The sequence below is a fragment of the Branchiostoma floridae genome, chromosome 12, assembly GCF_000003815.2.
Source record: "Branchiostoma floridae strain S238N-H82 chromosome 12, Bfl_VNyyK, whole genome shotgun sequence".
NCBI lineage: Eukaryota > Metazoa > Chordata > Leptocardii > Amphioxiformes > Branchiostomatidae > Branchiostoma > Branchiostoma floridae.
In genome coordinates, this window is record NC_049990.1 from 8,147,615 (window position 1) to 8,154,131 (window position 6,517).

At 41.5% G+C, this 6,517-nt stretch overlaps 1 protein-coding gene across 1 annotated transcript in view; it reads right to left on the reverse strand.

Annotated features, from left to right (window-relative positions):
- LOC118428166 overlaps window positions 1-1,233 on the reverse strand; it is a 29,454-nt gene extending 28,221 nt beyond the window's left edge. The window contains exon 1 of the mRNA XM_035838157.1: window positions 1,097-1,233. The gene's annotated coding sequence lies outside the window, so the exon portion shown is untranslated. The remainder of the gene's footprint in view (window positions 1-1,096) is intronic.
- Window positions 1,234-6,517: the final 5,284 nt, after the last annotated feature.

Below are 6,517 nucleotides of genomic sequence, written 5' to 3' on the forward strand. Positions count from 1 at the left end.
AAAATCGTCTTGACTGGAACATCCAGTCATTATAACACACACAAAAATATTTTTTATGGATACAAGTGTCCTATCCGCTATCGATACTGCCAAAAAAATGTTATGTAGAGAAACATCCTGTCATCAGCCTCGCCGATAGAAAACAGACACGCCCCCCTCCCCACACAGCGCCTAACAGAGTCGTCCTCGTTTCTACATCGTGTACTAGAAACATTTTCCCTCAGCTCCGGTACTGCGTAGCATCTCTCCATGTGTTGCCAGGGTGTTATCATGAGGGACATCATCTCCTTGTGGTGTTCAGGGCAATCTCTTAGAGGTGGCGAGCCAGTTTTCCCCCCGAAAACGTCCTGAACTTTCGCACTGCACAGCGCGTGTTGAGTTCTAACCCGTGACCCCTGTCCTTGGGTACTTTGGACTGTTACATTTTAGAGAGGGAGGCAAAATTTAGACGTCCACCTCAGAATTACCGTTTCGGTACTTTCTTTCATTCATACGTATTTCTTTGGTTCCAAAAGTTTTATCTAATTCCGTAAATTTAAGTTTTTTACTCTACTCTTAGGTTGAAAGTAGGCCTCGCTCACTGTTTAGCTACGTTCACCCCTCTCTTACTAAGTTGTGATCAACAAACATTACGGTAACTTCTAACGTTACTCACTAACTTAAAAGTCGTGTTTAGTTTCTTATAACAATCAAGACTGCAATCTTTGGAGCCGCCGTCTCCTACTACAGGTCTGAGACGTCAAATTCATCTTGCCCCAATCAATGTTGCTAGCCTTTGTGACATCGGAAACTTTTCAAGAGCCAGTGGAGGGTTTCAGTAACATCACCCGAACCAAAAATAAAGTTCAAGATAACGTTAACTGTTGAACAAGAACAATTTGACAAGAAGTCTACTTTGTTTAGTCCATTTCACCCAAGTTTCAGTAACTTGAGTGAGTTTGGAAAGTTTAACGTCAAGGACTGAAAGGACCTCCTTGGTTACGACGACGATCTGGAGATGAGACACCTTTTTCATGACAACAGTCACTGATTTTGCGGCTGGAAACAACGTCTAGTCTATCATAACAAAAATAAGTCCTCATTGAGAAAATCCTACCTTTAAATGCAGTCTGACGACGCAAGAAAACCTCGAAAATAACGCTACCAAGAGAAAGTGCGTAAAAACACGACCACTTAGTAACTCTCGTTCGAAGTAGAATGCACTGGGGGCATTGTGACGTTTTTGCATTGTTGCGCGGATTTTATGTCACAATGAGTGATTCGGAAGTGACTCTATGACGGTGATATTTCCCAGAAAGCAATGCGGGGCTAGCTTGATCTATGTTACAACAAGGACGTTACATCACGTCCTTGGTTACAATCAGTGTTGTTCAGCAAGACTTTCCAGTTTTTTTTGCTTTTTTTTTCCGTAAAGATAACGTTATGACTCATCCCTTTATATCTTCTACAATCCCATGGCCCATTACAGAGCCAATTGTTGCTCTTTACGGTGAGATAGTGGGCGACAGAAATATGACGAAAGGGTCTCGAGGGACTAGGGTTTGAGTTCAAATTTCTCATAATCTGCTGCAAACACACGTACGATTGATACTAGCATGGCTCAAAAGCGTAAGAAGTCAGAGAAGTGATGTGTTCTTGGTGCAAATTGGTTTTGGGCCCGAGAATCACTTCCTTGTATATCTACGTCAGTGTTGAAATTGATTCGCCCGTTGACCCAGAGTCACCGTCCATATGCGTTCTGTGAGCCGTGTTGCTATGCCTAGCGCGTCGGGTTATTGTAAAAATCTCAGTGTTGTACTCAGCCCGAATGAGTCCTTACGGTATGTCCGATATAAAACGGTATAGTAAAGCCGCGATGCGTTATATCAGCCTGAAAAATGGTTCCCCGTTCTTGGAAGGGGTTTAATAAATCACGAGGAACTATTTTTGAAAGCTGGACCACAGTTAGAAGTCATGTAATTACGCCTGAAAGTTGACCAATTTTCAGGGTTTTAGCGGTGCGTTTCGCTATTGTATTAGAGATGAGTTACGCACTGCATGGGGTTTTCCGATATACCGGGTTATACTTAGGACAAGGATCAACTGCTTCCGTGTCAACCATACCAATAGTGTAGTGTTGTTGCACTATCACCTAAGTCGGTGATATGGCAGTCACTTTAACACATTTAATGGATTACTGTACTCTTGCGGTTGTTTTTCAGATCATACTACAATATAGAGGCTTTTCGTTATGAGGGAGGTTTATACGGAATACGGATAGACCAGTGCCATACTACAGGTGTGTAAAAAAAAGTGACAGTCTGTGCCAATGTCGAAGCTTTCCCGGCTATCAAGGCAAGTTTATACGGAAGGAACAGAGACTTTCTACAATAAAGATTAGCACAGTTCTTGTCCTGTCGAGATTTTACGTTACTAAGGGAAGTGTATTCAGATACAAATGTGCCATACTAGTGACGTGTGTCAAAAAAAATAATTGACACAGTTGTGCCAATGCCGAAGATTCGCGTTCTTAAGACAGGCTTGTATGGATCAAACAGAGACTTTCTACATGTGTATCATATAGAATGAAACTGTTCTTGTCCTGTCGGGATTTTACGTTTTTGAGGGAGGTTTATGCGGATAGAACAGTGCCATACTACAGGTGTATCAAATATTTGACAGATTTGTGCGAATGCCGAACATTTGCGTTCTGAAGGGAGGTTTATACGGATGAAACAGAAACTTTCTACATGTGTATCATATAGAATGACACTTTTGTCCTGTTGAGATGTTACGTTATTAAGGGAGTTTTATACGGATAGAACAGTGCCATGCTACAGGTGTGTCAAAACAAATTGACACAGTTGCGCCAATGCCGAAAATTTCCGTTCTTAAGAGAGGTTTGTACGGATGAAACAGAGACTATTCACATGTGTATCATATAGAATGACACTGTTCTTTTCCTGTCGGGATTTTACGTTTTTGAGGAAGGTTTGTTCAAATAGAACAGTGCCATACTACAGCTGTGTCAAACAAATTGACACAGTTGCGCCAATGGCGAAGATTTCCGTTCTTAAGAGATGTTTGTACGGATGAAACAGAGACTTTCTACATGTGTATCATATCAAAATTTTTCGACACCAACTTGGGAAATGGTTAACACCATCAATTTCGACTTTGGATACAAAAAGTAAAGTCGTATCTCAAAATAAATCCCCCACCCCACTCAAAAAAACTAATTTGTATTATATGCTATAGGGAACAGCCATGTAACTGCCGAACAACGTGTGCAAGGACTACCAAACTTGTTGACTTCTCCTTAAATTTACTTGGCAACAAGCTTAAGATAATAAAATACGTTTATGATATTTTGTGTTGCCAAATTCAGTTAGAACCGGTTTGAAGTTAGAACCAGTTAGAACCGGTTTGAACCAGTGATAACCAGTGATAACCAGTTTGAACCGGTCAGAACCAGTAAAAACCGGTCAGAACCGGTCAGAACCAGTTTGAACCAGTAAGAACCGGTCAGAACCAGTTTGAACCGGTCAGAACCAGTTTGAACCGGTCAGAACCAGTTAGAACCGGTGTGACAGCGTTTTCGCCCCCCCCCCCCCCGTGATCTCGCCCCCCCGGGGGCGAAATCACTAGCGATCTCGCCCCCCGGGGCGAAATCACTAGCGATCTCGCCCTCCCCGGCTAGTGATCTCGCCCCCCTACCTCGCCCCCCTTTAGCGATTTCGCCCCCCCCAAAAAAAAACGGGCTTACATGACATTTTAGAAGTTGATTGGTATAAATCACAAAATGCAGTTTCAAAATGATATAAGTACACGAGTTTGATACATAACTCCATTCATAGTATCAATATTAACGTAATTACATGGTAATAAGATAGTTGAACTTGTTTCAGACAAGGAGGGTTGGGTCCCTTGTATTCCCATTATTGCATATACCCGAGTCTTGACATAAGATGTATTTCATTGTATTCACCTGTCCTCAAGCAACCTATATATCTCCAATATGAAGTCTCTACCATGAAGTGACCACAAAAGAACTATGTAATGTCTTTATTAATTATGCAAGTATTAGGTATTAATTAGAATAACGCACATTTTGGTATATGCACCTGGCCAAGGGATATCTTCACCTCCAACATGACTGTTTTTTCTAGTATTTAGGAACTGATGCATTTACCCGTGTTTCTTAAGACTGGTACTTTAGCAGTGTTTGTGTAGCATTTAGCAACAGCTATATCAACTTGCGAGTAGATAGTGTTTATAATGAGAAACTATTATTCACGTGTCTTTTTGTTAGTGCTTTGGAAATGTTTCCAGCACAAGAAAGAAAACACTGTGACAAATTGAAAACATATAGCTGACGTATTCCGTACCATAGACGATGTTGATTTATACGTTCGCAGTAGCACTGTATTTATGCCACCTCAGCTGCAAAAATTGTCTTTTTCATTTCAATGTCATGTTTGCACCGAACAATATGGTATCGACTTTCGAGGTATGACATCTTACGGTACGGTAATAAGGTGCAATATAGGTACCAGGTAACACACCATATACGTTACTCCCCAGGTACAGTATAGTACCAGGTAGCGCACCTGTAATATGTAGTAACCAGCTGCTCTTGGGGGGGGGGGGGGGGCAAAAACCCTAAAGGGGGGCGAAAACGCTAGTGATCTCCCCCCCCGGGGGGGGGGGCGAAATCGCTGTCACACCGGTCAGAACCGGTCAGAACCAGTTTGAACCGGTCTGAACCAGTTACAACCGGTCAGAACCAGTTAGAACCGGTCAAAACCGGCCTGAACCAGTTATAACCGGTCAGAACCGGTCAGAACCGGTTAGAACCGGACAGAATCAGTTTGAACCGGCTTGAACCAGTTAGAACCGGTTTGAATCAGTTAGAACCGGTTTGAACCAGTTCGAACTGGTCAGAACCAGTTAGAAGAGGACAGAATCAGTTTGAACCGGTTTGAACCAGTAAGAACCGGTTTGAACCAGTTAGAACTGGTTTGAACCAGTTTGAACCAGTCAGAACCGGTTTGAACCGTCAGAACCAGTTTGAACCGGTCAGAACCAGTTTGAACCGGTCAGACCAGTCAGGACCAGTTTGAACTGGTCAGAGCCGGTTTGAACCGGTCAGAACCAGTTAGAGCCAGTTAGATTCGGTTTGAACCGGTTTGAACCAGTTAGAATCGGTTAGAACCGGTCAGAACCAGTTAGAACCGGTTAGAACCGGTCAGAACCGGTCAGAACCAGTTACAACCGGTCAGAACCAGTCAAAACCAGTTTGAATCGGTCAGAACCAGTTAGAACCGGTCTGAACCAGTTTGAACCGGTCAGAACCGGTTTGAACCGGTCAAAACCAGTTTGAGCCAGTCAGAACCAGTTTGAACCGGTCAGAACCGGTTAGAACCGGTCAGAACCGGTCAGAACCAGTTAGAACCAGTCAGAACCGGTTTGAACTAGTTAGAACCGGTTTGAACCAGTTAGAACCGGCCAGAACCAGTTTGAACCGGTTTGAACTAGGGGGGTCGATAAATGGCAAAGTTAAACTTTTTCGACACCCACTTTTTGGTTACTTTTTGGTAGACTTTGGATACAAAAGTAAAGTCGTATCTCAAAATTAACCCCCCATCCCACCCAAAAAAACTAATTTGCTTTATATGCAATAGGGAACAGCCATATGGTGATTCATAGGAATACTTGCCGTCATGTAACTGCCGAACGACGTGAGCTAGGACTACCAAACTTGTTGACTTCTCCTTAAATTTACTTGACAACAAGTTTAAGATAATAAAATAAGTTTATGATATTTTGTGTTGCCATGGCAACAGGTTGCTGACAGGCATAGTTTACAGAATTCTCTGATTTCGGCGTAAACATTAAGGTTTCATGGTTTTCTTGGTAAACACTCTTGTTTCCAATAGCATAACATTACATAAAATATCATGTAGCATTCATGATTAAATATTCATAATCTATGCTAATTTGATGACGTAATTGGTCAAAATCCAAGATGGCAGCCCATGTCATAAGCGAAATGGTACAATAGGTTATTATCACTCGAATTTTGCCACTACTTTGTAGTTTTTACTAAATACTTTCCTATGGATATTTGTAGTCCGTTCTTATTGTATTTTGTGGTTATATGTCGAAAATAATGCAACTTAAAACATCTAAGTTTGACAATCCAAGATGAGGTTTCTCAAAGGATAGCTAAGATAGATTTCAAATTTGACACCAGTAGTGCCCATAATATGCACATTTGTGAAATATGGCACATTACATGTGGTCATTCTTTTAAATCTAGAAGTCTTTGCCATTGCCTACACCTTTTCCTAGTAGTATACAATAGATCTATTTTCCATGTAAAATGTTATGTCTTAGTTACTTTTTCTGCTTTCAAAACAGCCACAAACGACATTTTTGCTCCCAAATTGCACATTGAGCCAAAATCAGAATATAACTTTTCCTGGAAAGGTGTACATGTTATTTGCATCAAAAGTTTTCTGTTTTTTTTTTACTT